Raw genomic sequence first — 12,964 nt, forward strand, 5'->3', positions numbered from 1 at the left:
GGGGGGGGGTGGGGGGGGGGGGGGGTGGGGGGGGGGGGGGGTGGGGGGGGGGGGGGGTGGGGGGGGGGGGGGGTGGGGGGGGGGGGGGGTGGGGGGGGGGGGGGGTGGGGGGGGGGGGGGGTGGGGGGGGGGGGGGGTGGGGGGGGGGGGGGGTGGGGGGGGGGGGGGGTGGGGGGGGGGGGGGGTGGGGGGGGGGGGGGGTGGGGGGGGGGGGGGGTGGGGGGGGGGGGGGGTGGGGGGGGGGGGGGGTGGGGGGGGGGGGGGGTGGGGGGGGGGGGGGGTGGGGGGGGGGGGGGGTGGGGGGGGGGGGGGGTGGGGGGGGGGGGGGGTGGGGGGGGGGGGGGGTGGGGGGGGGGGGGGGTGGGGGGGGGGGGGGGTGGGGGGGGGGGGGGGTGGGGGGGGGGGGGGGTGGGGGGGGGGGGGGGTGGGGGGGGGGGGGGGTGGGGGGGGGGGGGGGTGGGGGGGGGGGGGGGTGGGGGGGGGGGGGGGTGGGGGGGGGGGGGGGTGGGGGGGGGGGGGGGTGGGGGGGGGGGGGGGTGGGGGGGGGGGGGGGTGGGGGGGGGGGGGGGTGGGGGGGGGGGGGGGTGGGGGGGGGGGGGGGTGGGGGGGGGGGGGGGTGGGGGGGGGGGGGGGTGGGGGGGGGGGGGGGTGGGGGGGGGGGGGGGTGGGGGGGGGGGGGGGTGGGGGGGGGGGGGGGTGGGGGGGGGGGGGGGTGGGGGGGGGGGGGGGTGGGGGGGGGGGGGGGTGGGGGGGGGGGGGGGTGGGGGGGGGGGGGGGTGGGGGGGGGGGGGGGTGGGGGGGGGGGGGGGTGGGGGGGGGGGGGGGTGGGGGGGGGGGGGGGTGGGGGGGGGGGGGGGTGGGGGGGGGGGGGGGTGGGGGGGGGGGGGGGTGGGGGGGGGGGGGGGTGGGGGGGGGGGGGGGTGGGGGGGGGGGGGGGTGGGGGGGGGGGGGGGTGGGGGGGGGGGGGGGTGGGGGGGGGGGGGGGTGGGGGGGGGGGGGGGTGGGGGGGGGGGGGGGTGGGGGGGGGGGGGGGTGGGGGGGGGGGGGGGTGGGGGGGGGGGGGGGTGGGGGGGGGGGGGGGTGGGGGGGGGGGGGGGTGGGGGGGGGGGGGGGTGGGGGGGGGGGGGGGTGGGGGGGGGGGGGGGTGGGGGGGGGGGGGGGTGGGGGGGGGGGGGGGTGGGGGGGGGGGGGGGTGGGGGGGGGGGGGGGTGGGGGGGGGGGGGGGTGGGGGGGGGGGGGGGTGGGGGGGGGGGGGGGTGGGGGGGGGGGGGGGTGGGGGGGGGGGGGGGTGGGGGGGGGGGGGGGTGGGGGGGGGGGGGGGTGGGGGGGGGGGGGGGTGGGGGGGGGGGGGGGTGGGGGGGGGGGGGGGTGGGGGGGGGGGGGGGTGGGGGGGGGGGGGGGTGGGGGGGGGGGGGGGTGGGGGGGGGGGGGGGTGGGGGGGGGGGGGGGTGGGGGGGGGGGGGGGTGGGGGGGGGGGGGGGTGGGGGGGGGGGGGGGTGGGGGGGGGGGGGGGTGGGGGGGGGGGGGGGTGGGGGGGGGGGGGGGTGGGGGGGGGGGGGGGTGGGGGGGGGGGGGGGTGGGGGGGGGGGGGGGTGGGGGGGGGGGGGGGTGGGGGGGGGGGGGGGTGGGGGGGGGGGGGGGTGGGGGGGGGGGGGGGTGGGGGGGGGGGGGGGTGGGGGGGGGGGGGGGTGGGGGGGGGGGGGGGTGGGGGGGGGGGGGGGTGGGGGGGGGGGGGGGTGGGGGGGGGGGGGGGTGGGGGGGGGGGGGGGTGGGGGGGGGGGGGGGTGGGGGGGGGGGGGGGTGGGGGGGGGGGGGGGTGGGGGGGGGGGGGGGTGGGGGGGGGGGGGGGTGGGGGGGGGGGGGGGTGGGGGGGGGGGGGGGTGGGGGGGGGGGGGGGTGGGGGGGGGGGGGGGTGGGGGGGGGGGGGGGTGGGGGGGGGGGGGGGTGGGGGGGGGGGGGGGTGGGGGGGGGGGGGGGTGGGGGGGGGGGGGGGTGGGGGGGGGGGGGGGTGGGGGGGGGGGGGGGTGGGGGGGGGGGGGGGTGGGGGGGGGGGGGGGTGGGGGGGGGGGGGGGTGGGGGGGGGGGGGGGTGGGGGGGGGGGGGGGTGGGGGGGGGGGGGGGTGGGGGGGGGGGGGGGTGGGGGGGGGGGGGGGTGGGGGGGGGGGGGGGTGGGGGGGGGGGGGGGTGGGGGGGGGGGGGGGTGGGGGGGGGGGGGGGTGGGGGGGGGGGGGGGTGGGGGGGGGGGGGGGTGGGGGGGGGGGGGGGTGGGGGGGGGGGGGGGTGGGGGGGGGGGGGGGTGGGGGGGGGGGGGGGTGGGGGGGGGGGGGGGTGGGGGGGGGGGGGGGTGGGGGGGGGGGGGGGTGGGGGGGGGGGGGGGTGGGGGGGGGGGGGGGTGGGGGGGGGGGGGGGTGGGGGGGGGGGGGGGTGGGGGGGGGGGGGGGTGGGGGGGGGGGGGGGTGGGGGGGGGGGGGGGTGGGGGGGGGGGGGGGTGGGGGGGGGGGGGGGTGGGGGGGGGGGGGGGTGGGGGGGGGGGGGGGTGGGGGGGGGGGGGGGTGGGGGGGGGGGGGGGTGGGGGGGGGGGGGGGTGGGGGGGGGGGGGGGTGGGGGGGGGGGGGGGTGGGGGGGGGGGGGGGTGGGGGGGGGGGGGGGTGGGGGGGGGGGGGGGTGGGGGGGGGGGGGGGTGGGGGGGGGGGGGGGTGGGGGGGGGGGGGGGTGGGGGGGGGGGGGGGTGGGGGGGGGGGGGGGTGGGGGGGGGGGGGGGTGGGGGGGGGGGGGGGTGGGGGGGGGGGGGGGTGGGGGGGGGGGGGGGTGGGGGGGGGGGGGGGTGGGGGGGGGGGGGGGTGGGGGGGGGGGGGGGTGGGGGGGGGGGGGGGTGGGGGGGGGGGGGGGTGGGGGGGGGGGGGGGTGGGGGGGGGGGGGGGTGGGGGGGGGGGGGGGTGGGGGGGGGGGGGGGTGGGGGGGGGGGGGGGTGGGGGGGGGGGGGGGTGGGGGGGGGGGGGGGTGGGGGGGGGGGGGGGTGGGGGGGGGGGGGGGTGGGGGGGGGGGGGGGTGGGGGGGGGGGGGGGTGGGGGGGGGGGGGGGTGGGGGGGGGGGGGGGTGGGGGGGGGGGGGGGTGGGGGGGGGGGGGGGTGGGGGGGGGGGGGGGTGGGGGGGGGGGGGGGTGGGGGGGGGGGGGGGTGGGGGGGGGGGGGGGTGGGGGGGGGGGGGGGTGGGGGGGGGGGGGGGTGGGGGGGGGGGGGGGTGGGGGGGGGGGGGGGTGGGGGGGGGGGGGGGTGGGGGGGGGGGGGGGTGGGGGGGGGGGGGGGTGGGGGGGGGGGGGGGTGGGGGGGGGGGGGGGTGGGGGGGGGGGGGGGTGGGGGGGGGGGGGGGTGGGGGGGGGGGGGGGTGGGGGGGGGGGGGGGTGGGGGGGGGGGGGGGTGGGGGGGGGGGGGGGTGGGGGGGGGGGGGGGTGGGGGGGGGGGGGGGTGGGGGGGGGGGGGGGTGGGGGGGGGGGGGGGTGGGGGGGGGGGGGGGTGGGGGGGGGGGGGGGTGGGGGGGGGGGGGGGTGGGGGGGGGGGGGGGTGGGGGGGGGGGGGGGTGGGGGGGGGGGGGGGTGGGGGGGGGGGGGGGTGGGGGGGGGGGGGGGTGGGGGGGGGGGGGGGTGGGGGGGGGGGGGGGTGGGGGGGGGGGGGGGTGGGGGGGGGGGGGGGTGGGGGGGGGGGGGGGTGGGGGGGGGGGGGGGTGGGGGGGGGGGGGGGTGGGGGGGGGGGGGGGTGGGGGGGGGGGGGGGTGGGGGGGGGGGGGGGTGGGGGGGGGGGGGGGTGGGGGGGGGGGGGGGTGGGGGGGGGGGGGGGTGGGGGGGGGGGGGGGTGGGGGGGGGGGGGGGTGGGGGGGGGGGGGGGTGGGGGGGGGGGGGGGTGGGGGGGGGGGGGGGTGGGGGGGGGGGGGGGTGGGGGGGGGGGGGGGTGGGGGGGGGGGGGGGTGGGGGGGGGGGGGGGTGGGGGGGGGGGGGGGTGGGGGGGGGGGGGGGTGGGGGGGGGGGGGGGTGGGGGGGGGGGGGGGTGGGGGGGGGGGGGGGTGGGGGGGGGGGGGGGTGGGGGGGGGGGGGGGTGGGGGGGGGGGGGGGTGGGGGGGGGGGGGGGTGGGGGGGGGGGGGGGTGGGGGGGGGGGGGGGTGGGGGGGGGGGGGGGTGGGGGGGGGGGGGGGTGGGGGGGGGGGGGGGTGGGGGGGGGGGGGGGTGGGGGGGGGGGGGGGTGGGGGGGGGGGGGGGTGGGGGGGGGGGGGGGTGGGGGGGGGGGGGGGTGGGGGGGGGGGGGGGTGGGGGGGGGGGGGGGTGGGGGGGGGGGGGGGTGGGGGGGGGGGGGGGTGGGGGGGGGGGGGGGTGGGGGGGGGGGGGGGTGGGGGGGGGGGGGGGTGGGGGGGGGGGGGGGTGGGGGGGGGGGGGGGTGGGGGGGGGGGGGGGTGGGGGGGGGGGGGGGTGGGGGGGGGGGGGGGTGGGGGGGGGGGGGGGTGGGGGGGGGGGGGGGTGGGGGGGGGGGGGGGTGGGGGGGGGGGGGGGTGGGGGGGGGGGGGGGTGGGGGGGGGGGGGGGTGGGGGGGGGGGGGGGTGGGGGGGGGGGGGGGTGGGGGGGGGGGGGGGTGGGGGGGGGGGGGGGTGGGGGGGGGGGGGGGTGGGGGGGGGGGGGGGTGGGGGGGGGGGGGGGTGGGGGGGGGGGGGGGTGGGGGGGGGGGGGGGTGGGGGGGGGGGGGGGTGGGGGGGGGGGGGGGTGGGGGGGGGGGGGGGTGGGGGGGGGGGGGGGTGGGGGGGGGGGGGGGTGGGGGGGGGGGGGGGTGGGGGGGGGGGGGGGTGGGGGGGGGGGGGGGTGGGGGGGGGGGGGGGTGGGGGGGGGGGGGGGTGGGGGGGGGGGGGGGTGGGGGGGGGGGGGGGTGGGGGGGGGGGGGGGTGGGGGGGGGGGGGGGTGGGGGGGGGGGGGGGTGGGGGGGGGGGGGGGTGGGGGGGGGGGGGGGTGGGGGGGGGGGGGGGTGGGGGGGGGGGGGGGTGGGGGGGGGGGGGGGTGGGGGGGGGGGGGGGTGGGGGGGGGGGGGGGTGGGGGGGGGGGGGGGTGGGGGGGGGGGGGGGTGGGGGGGGGGGGGGGTGGGGGGGGGGGGGGGTGGGGGGGGGGGGGGGTGGGGGGGGGGGGGGGTGGGGGGGGGGGGGGGTGGGGGGGGGGGGGGGTGGGGGGGGGGGGGGGTGGGGGGGGGGGGGGGTGGGGGGGGGGGGGGGTGGGGGGGGGGGGGGGTGGGGGGGGGGGGGGGTGGGGGGGGGGGGGGGTGGGGGGGGGGGGGGGTGGGGGGGGGGGGGGGTGGGGGGGGGGGGGGGTGGGGGGGGGGGGGGGTGGGGGGGGGGGGGGGTGGGGGGGGGGGGGGGTGGGGGGGGGGGGGGGTGGGGGGGGGGGGGGGTGGGGGGGGGGGGGGGTGGGGGGGGGGGGGGGTGGGGGGGGGGGGGGGTGGGGGGGGGGGGGGGTGGGGGGGGGGGGGGGTGGGGGGGGGGGGGGGTGGGGGGGGGGGGGGGTGGGGGGGGGGGGGGGTGGGGGGGGGGGGGGGTGGGGGGGGGGGGGGGTGGGGGGGGGGGGGGGTGGGGGGGGGGGGGGGTGGGGGGGGGGGGGGGTGGGGGGGGGGGGGGGTGGGGGGGGGGGGGGGTGGGGGGGGGGGGGGGTGGGGGGGGGGGGGGGTGGGGGGGGGGGGGGGTGGGGGGGGGGGGGGGTGGGGGGGGGGGGGGGTGGGGGGGGGGGGGGGTGGGGGGGGGGGGGGGTGGGGGGGGGGGGGGGTGGGGGGGGGGGGGGGTGGGGGGGGGGGGGGGTGGGGGGGGGGGGGGGTGGGGGGGGGGGGGGGTGGGGGGGGGGGGGGGTGGGGGGGGGGGGGGGTGGGGGGGGGGGGGGGTGGGGGGGGGGGGGGGTGGGGGGGGGGGGGGGTGGGGGGGGGGGGGGGTGGGGGGGGGGGGGGGTGGGGGGGGGGGGGGGTGGGGGGGGGGGGGGGTGGGGGGGGGGGGGGGTGGGGGGGGGGGGGGGTGGGGGGGGGGGGGGGTGGGGGGGGGGGGGGGTGGGGGGGGGGGGGGGTGGGGGGGGGGGGGGGTGGGGGGGGGGGGGGGTGGGGGGGGGGGGGGGTGGGGGGGGGGGGGGGTGGGGGGGGGGGGGGGTGGGGGGGGGGGGGGGTGGGGGGGGGGGGGGGTGGGGGGGGGGGGGGGTGGGGGGGGGGGGGGGTGGGGGGGGGGGGGGGTGGGGGGGGGGGGGGGTGGGGGGGGGGGGGGGTGGGGGGGGGGGGGGGTGGGGGGGGGGGGGGGTGGGGGGGGGGGGGGGTGGGGGGGGGGGGGGGTGGGGGGGGGGGGGGGTGGGGGGGGGGGGGGGTGGGGGGGGGGGGGGGTGGGGGGGGGGGGGGGTGGGGGGGGGGGGGGGTGGGGGGGGGGGGGGGTGGGGGGGGGGGGGGGTGGGGGGGGGGGGGGGTGGGGGGGGGGGGGGGTGGGGGGGGGGGGGGGTGGGGGGGGGGGGGGGTGGGGGGGGGGGGGGGTGGGGGGGGGGGGGGGTGGGGGGGGGGGGGGGTGGGGGGGGGGGGGGGTGGGGGGGGGGGGGGGTGGGGGGGGGGGGGGGTGGGGGGGGGGGGGGGTGGGGGGGGGGGGGGGTGGGGGGGGGGGGGGGTGGGGGGGGGGGGGGGTGGGGGGGGGGGGGGGTGGGGGGGGGGGGGGGTGGGGGGGGGGGGGGGTGGGGGGGGGGGGGGGTGGGGGGGGGGGGGGGTGGGGGGGGGGGGGGGTGGGGGGGGGGGGGGGTGGGGGGGGGGGGGGGTGGGGGGGGGGGGGGGTGGGGGGGGGGGGGGGTGGGGGGGGGGGGGGGTGGGGGGGGGGGGGGGTGGGGGGGGGGGGGGGTGGGGGGGGGGGGGGGTGGGGGGGGGGGGGGGTGGGGGGGGGGGGGGGTGGGGGGGGGGGGGGGTGGGGGGGGGGGGGGGTGGGGGGGGGGGGGGGTGGGGGGGGGGGGGGGTGGGGGGGGGGGGGGGTGGGGGGGGGGGGGGGTGGGGGGGGGGGGGGGTGGGGGGGGGGGGGGGTGGGGGGGGGGGGGGGTGGGGGGGGGGGGGGGTGGGGGGGGGGGGGGGTGGGGGGGGGGGGGGGTGGGGGGGGGGGGGGGTGGGGGGGGGGGGGGGTGGGGGGGGGGGGGGGTGGGGGGGGGGGGGGGTGGGGGGGGGGGGGGGTGGGGGGGGGGGGGGGTGGGGGGGGGGGGGGGTGGGGGGGGGGGGGGGTGGGGGGGGGGGGGGGTGGGGGGGGGGGGGGGTGGGGGGGGGGGGGGGTGGGGGGGGGGGGGGGTGGGGGGGGGGGGGGGTGGGGGGGGGGGGGGGTGGGGGGGGGGGGGGGTGGGGGGGGGGGGGGGTGGGGGGGGGGGGGGGTGGGGGGGGGGGGGGGTGGGGGGGGGGGGGGGTGGGGGTGGGGGGGGGTGGGGGGGGGGGGGGGGGGGGGGGGGGGGGGGGGGGGGGGGGGGGGGGTGGGGGGGGGGGGGGGGGGGGGGGGGGGGGTGGGGGGGGGGGGGGGGGGGGGGGGGGTGGTGGGGGTGGTGGTGGGGGGGGGGGTGGTGGTGGGGGGGGGGGGGGTGGTGGTCTCTCCTATAGAAGATTCAAAGGGGCTTACCATCTCCTTGCCCTTCTCCCCTCACAACAAACACCCTGTGAGGTGGGTGGGGCTGAGAGAGCTCCGAGAAGCTGTGACTAGCCCAAGGTCACCCAACTGGCGTGTGTGGGAGTTCACAGGCTAATCTGAATTCCCCAGATAAGCCTCCACAGCTCAGGTGGCAGAGCGGGGAATCAAACCCGGCTCCTCCAGATCAGAGTGCACCTGCTCTTAACCACCACACCACTGCTGCGTTTATATATATATAAACTGCGTTTATATATTTATAAATATATAAACTGCATTTATATATTTATATATATAATATATATTTATATATATATAAACGCAGCAGTGGTGTAGTGGTTAAGAGCAGGTGAATTCTAATCTGGAGGAACCGGGTTTGATTCCCTAATATATATTAGTTTCACAGGGAGAGAGGTGTGGGAAGTATCCCTTACTTGGAGAACTTGAACTTGGAGAAGCGAATGGAGTTCTTGATGTAAACAGTGAAATTTTGGGCATTTGCCAGAAGAGGTTTTCTGGAAAGGAAAGGATAGTGTAATGGTATTTGTAACAGGAGCGGGAGGCATGTTCGGCCTATAATAAAAAATATGGAATGACTTTTTATTTTAGATGCAAGGATAAGAACCAACTTGGGTTTGCCTTTCTTCTCCACCAGACACCAAGCAAGGATTTCACATGCCTCCACATGTCTTCATTGTTAGCCTGTGGGTACAAGTTTTCTTTATTTCCACAGCATAAGCGGCAGAGCAGGGAATCAAACCTGGTACCTCCAGACCAGAGTGCACCTGCTCTTAGTCACTACGCCACTGCTGCTCTTTAGGGAAGCTCATCAGTAGGATCCAACTGTCTGTTTTTCAGGGATTGTCTCTCATATATCCCTGTTCCAGTTTTTGCCATCTGGAGGTGCCTTCTTAACATTGGTGAGTGTGATTAGCTGAAACGGTTGCTCGTCAGAGTTCAGCCCCTTTCACTGCAGTGAAATGTCTGAAGCTCTATGGCAGGGGTGTCCAACTCTGGCACCCCAGATGTTCATGGACTACGATTCCCATCAGCCCCTGCCAGCATGGCTCTATGGGGTCGCCATAAGTCGGCCGCGACTCAACAGCACTTTACACACACACACAGTAGTTAGAAATTGCCTTAAAATGTTAATTCAAAAATGAATCCAAACCAGCAGACTGATTACCTCATGGTGTAGTGGTTAAGAGCAGGTGCACTCTAATCTGGAGGAACCGGGTTTGATTCCCCGCTCTGCCGCTTGAGCTGTGGAGGCTTATCTGGGGAACCAGATTAGCTTGTGCACTCCAACACATGCCAGCTGGGTGACCTTGGGCTAGTCACAGTTCTTCGGAGCTCTCTCAGCCCCACCCACCTCACATGTTTTTTTTTTGGGGGGGGGAGGGAGGAAAAGGAGATTGTCAGCCCCTTTGAGTCTCCTTGCAGGAGAGAAATGGGGGTATAAATCCAAATTCTTCTCTTCTTCTGTGGTTTTCAAGCATCCTCTCTCTTCCAAACCACTGTAGTAGAAGCACCAGACGTTGCGGAGGATTCTGGGAAATGTGTGCAGAAATCGCACAGGGCAATTGGCAGTTTGATTGAATGGATTTATTGGGTCTTGTGATGGTCTCCCATTAGTCAAATTGTCACTGCCAGATCCAGCTATTATACAATGAACGGGTGGAGGTGAAGCCTTACAGAGGTACCAGTTTCTGCTTGGGAACGCTTTCAGAAGAAGCCTTATTAGAATCTACCCTTTTGATTTTTTGCCCTCTAGTTGCAGCTGACTTATGGTGCCCCCGTAGGGTTTTCCAGGCAAGAGACAAGACGATTTGTCGTTGCCTATCTCTGGGTAGCAACCCTCGACTTGTTCAGTCTCCCATACAAATACTAACCAGGCCTGACCCTTCTTAGCTTCCGAGACCCGTCCTGCACCAAATTAAACGCTTAACCCAGCTACCTAGTGCACTTGGAAAAGGTATCGCAGTTCCTGCTGCCTTTCAGGTAGTACCTCTCATAGGGTTTCCCTGACTATCTCTTGAAAACCACTGGATTCAACGTCGCAAATGGGCCCTTTGGCCCAAACTGTACGAAACAGTAAGAGACTTTTTCCTCCTCTGCTTCTGTCGTTACGGCAGGTCGAGCGTCAGGAAGCCCTTGCCCGAAAGTACGGTCAACGGGAACCAGAGCGACGACTCTCTGTCCAGACTGGACCAGCTGAGACAACTGCAGACCGACGAGACTTAGCGCCCGGCGGTCGGCTGGAAAACGTGCCTTGCAAAGTCTACAGCAGCCGGTTAAGAGGGAGCTACCGAAGAACCTCTCAGGTGAACGGACACTGGGATACAGCGGTCGCTTTCGCCTTGAAGCCCGAGGACTACTTGTTTTCCCAGCTGAAGGGGAGGCATTCAGCAGCATCCAGGCCCAAGGACATCTCTGCAGGTCAAGACGAGATTTTAACTTTGTTGATAAAACACAAAAAGCAAAAACGACATGCACACGTTTGCGTGACGAAGACACGGAAGTGAGTTCTGTCTGCCCAGCCACTTGGAATGCACATCTCTGTGTGTCGGTCTTATGGTTAGTCAGTGGGCTAACATTTTCAGACTCAACCAGCCTTTATTTTTTTTTGCGGGGGGGAAGTGGGGGGTGGGGAGTCGGTGAGAACCACTGCTGGCATCCTGACGGAGGGCTTATGTAAAGCAACACATTTACACCTTCCAAGTCACTCATTTGTCCATCTTCCACCTGTATGAGCCGACTTTTAAACGGACAACCCTGAACAAACTCATGATTGGTTGCGACCCAAGTGGGATGTGACCTCACACTAAAATGGAAGAACTTTGTGTCGTTTTTTTTCGTATTGGCTACCTGTGTATGTAAATCTACACCTCCAAAGGAGTCGGGTGGGGGGGGGATTTCTCTTGAAGGAAACTTTGGACATTTGAAAAAAGTTTCACAGCCTATCCATGCAGATGGAAAGTCACAGGGATGATGTAAGACAGGCATGCATTCACCAACATTGGTTTTACCCCGGGCTGCTACATCGTAACACATATAAAGAAATGGACTGGCAGATAGCAGCTACCCCACAAGAGCGCTTGTGATGTCTCTTGGGGGTTGTTAAGAGACACCCCAGATTGGTTCTAGGACTGTCTGGATCACCACAGCAATGAGGGAAAGCAAAGGGGCTAATTTCATTGAGGTTCCTCTCCTTACGAATCAACTCGGCTCCGTTCTTTGTAGCCCTTCCCACCCCACCCCCACAAAGCCCGCATTCTCAATTTGGTTCTTGAACACACCCCAGTGTGACAGAACGTTGCAAACTTGTTTTTGCACACGTCAATATGCGGTATTTATGGACAGGATCGCTGGCTGTTCTGCGGAAAGATCCACAGTCAGCTTTTGAACAGCTGGATTAGAGATCAGCCTAAATTATGAAGTGCCAACTTTTGTGTGTGTGTGTGTGTGTATATATATATGTGTGTGTGTGTGTGTGTGTGTGTGTATTTAAAATGCATGCGCTCTGTTATGATCTGCTGCTGATAAAAAGCAGGTTGGAAAGTAAGTAATGTTAAAGGTTAGAAGTTTTGAAATATCTAACGGCTATGCGAATAAGGAAAAGGAGCAAAGCAGAAATCTTTTTATAGGATGGCTAGCTTCTTATTACTGCAGTATTAAACTTCGTTAAATGTGAACAAAATATCTAGCGTATGTACCTAAACTTTACGAAGATGCTAAAGCAGTGATGGCGAACCTTTTTGAGACCGAGTGCCCAAATTGCAACCCAACCCCCACTTATTTATCACAAAGTGCCAACCCGGCAATTTAACCTGAATGATGAGGTTTTAGTTTAGAAAAAAACCGGTTGGCTCCCTCTTCCTCCGCCCCACCCGCTCGAGCAGGGGCCAGCCTGCTCTAGCCTCCAGCAAGTCCCGCGTGCACCACCCTGTGCCTCTCTAGCATCTCTGTCTCCTCTGCGCCCCCCCCCCCCCCTCGGGCAGCAGCCACCCAAAGCACAGTCACCCGGCCCACCAGCCGAGTCCTCCCTGCTCACCGTGGTGTGTGCACATCATGCTCAATGGCCCAGGCCAGCCTAGATGTGTGTGTGTGGGGGGGGTGATTTTCCGCCCCCCACATGACGAACTCTGTGTGCGCGTGCCCACAGAGAGGGCTCCGAGTGCCGCCTCTGGCACCCGTGCCATAGGTTTGCCATCACTGTGCTAAAGTACACTTTGGCAAAAATGTTTCATGAGCAGCAGGGGTGTCCAACTCCGGCCCTCCAGATTCATGGACTACGATTCCCATCAGCCCCTGCCAGTACCAGCAGGAACTGATGGGAATTGTAGTCCACGAACGTCTGGAGGGCCAGAGCTGGTCACTCCAATATAGGGCTATATCAAATATTTGCCTGTTTTTGAAAGTTAACGCTCCAACAGCTGTATCTTTCTTTTCCTTGATCGGCCACACCGGTGAACCCACCCAAACAGGGATCACAAAATGAATCATTTCCTGCAACTCAAACGATGATATCGGCAGGAGCAGGCCGGTAAAGGAGTGCCATGAAATCGCCGAAGCAGAAGCCGTTTCTCAGCCCTGCTTGAAAGTGTTCGCAAAAAGCAGCGTGCAATTTTAACCCGGCCCTAAAGATACGTGCCGTTGCTAATGACTGCTAGTAAATGTAGAAGCCATACTGTAAAAAAAAGACTTTTAAGGCTTGGAATCTAAAGCCATTGTAAAGAAAACAAAACACCATCAAGGCCAAAATGTGTGTGTGCGTATGTGTGTCACCAGATTGTAGGCTTTTGGGGAAAAGCTAAAAGGTTCTTAGCTCTGTACAAACTGTACAAACAAAACGTTTAAATCCCATTTAGATGTATACATACGGTAGTTGTCACACTGACCAAAGATTTGGGCTGTTGGCTGACACTGTCGAAAAGGGAATCTTGACCTGAACCACGCCTACCTCCCAAACCTTTTAACACCATGGGTTGGTAGAAATAAATGGAGAGATAAAGCAGTAACAAAAGGGCAAGGGGGTCTCTGACCACACACAGAGAGCATGTCCCTCACAGCTGACTGAACACATCTTGGAATTAAGGGGAGGGTTTTGGGAGTAGCTGTCAGGGAAGCACAAGTGATGAGAAATTAAGCAACCCAGAGACTAGTGCAGGACTGAGCCCAAAGTCGACAGCGGAGGGGCCTGTCCCCTGCCATGCCTGGGGCGTCTCACTCGCAAAGCAATTTCACACAAACCAGAACACAGTCCTGGTTGCAGGTTGGAAGTTATCAAGCAACGGACTTGCCGTCTCCCTCAGCAACCTCTGACCCACGTTGG

The sequence above is a fragment of the Sphaerodactylus townsendi genome, linkage group LG16 (assembly GCF_021028975.2).
Source record: "Sphaerodactylus townsendi isolate TG3544 linkage group LG16, MPM_Stown_v2.3, whole genome shotgun sequence".
In the NCBI taxonomy this organism is placed as follows: domain Eukaryota; kingdom Metazoa; phylum Chordata; class Lepidosauria; order Squamata; family Sphaerodactylidae; genus Sphaerodactylus; species Sphaerodactylus townsendi.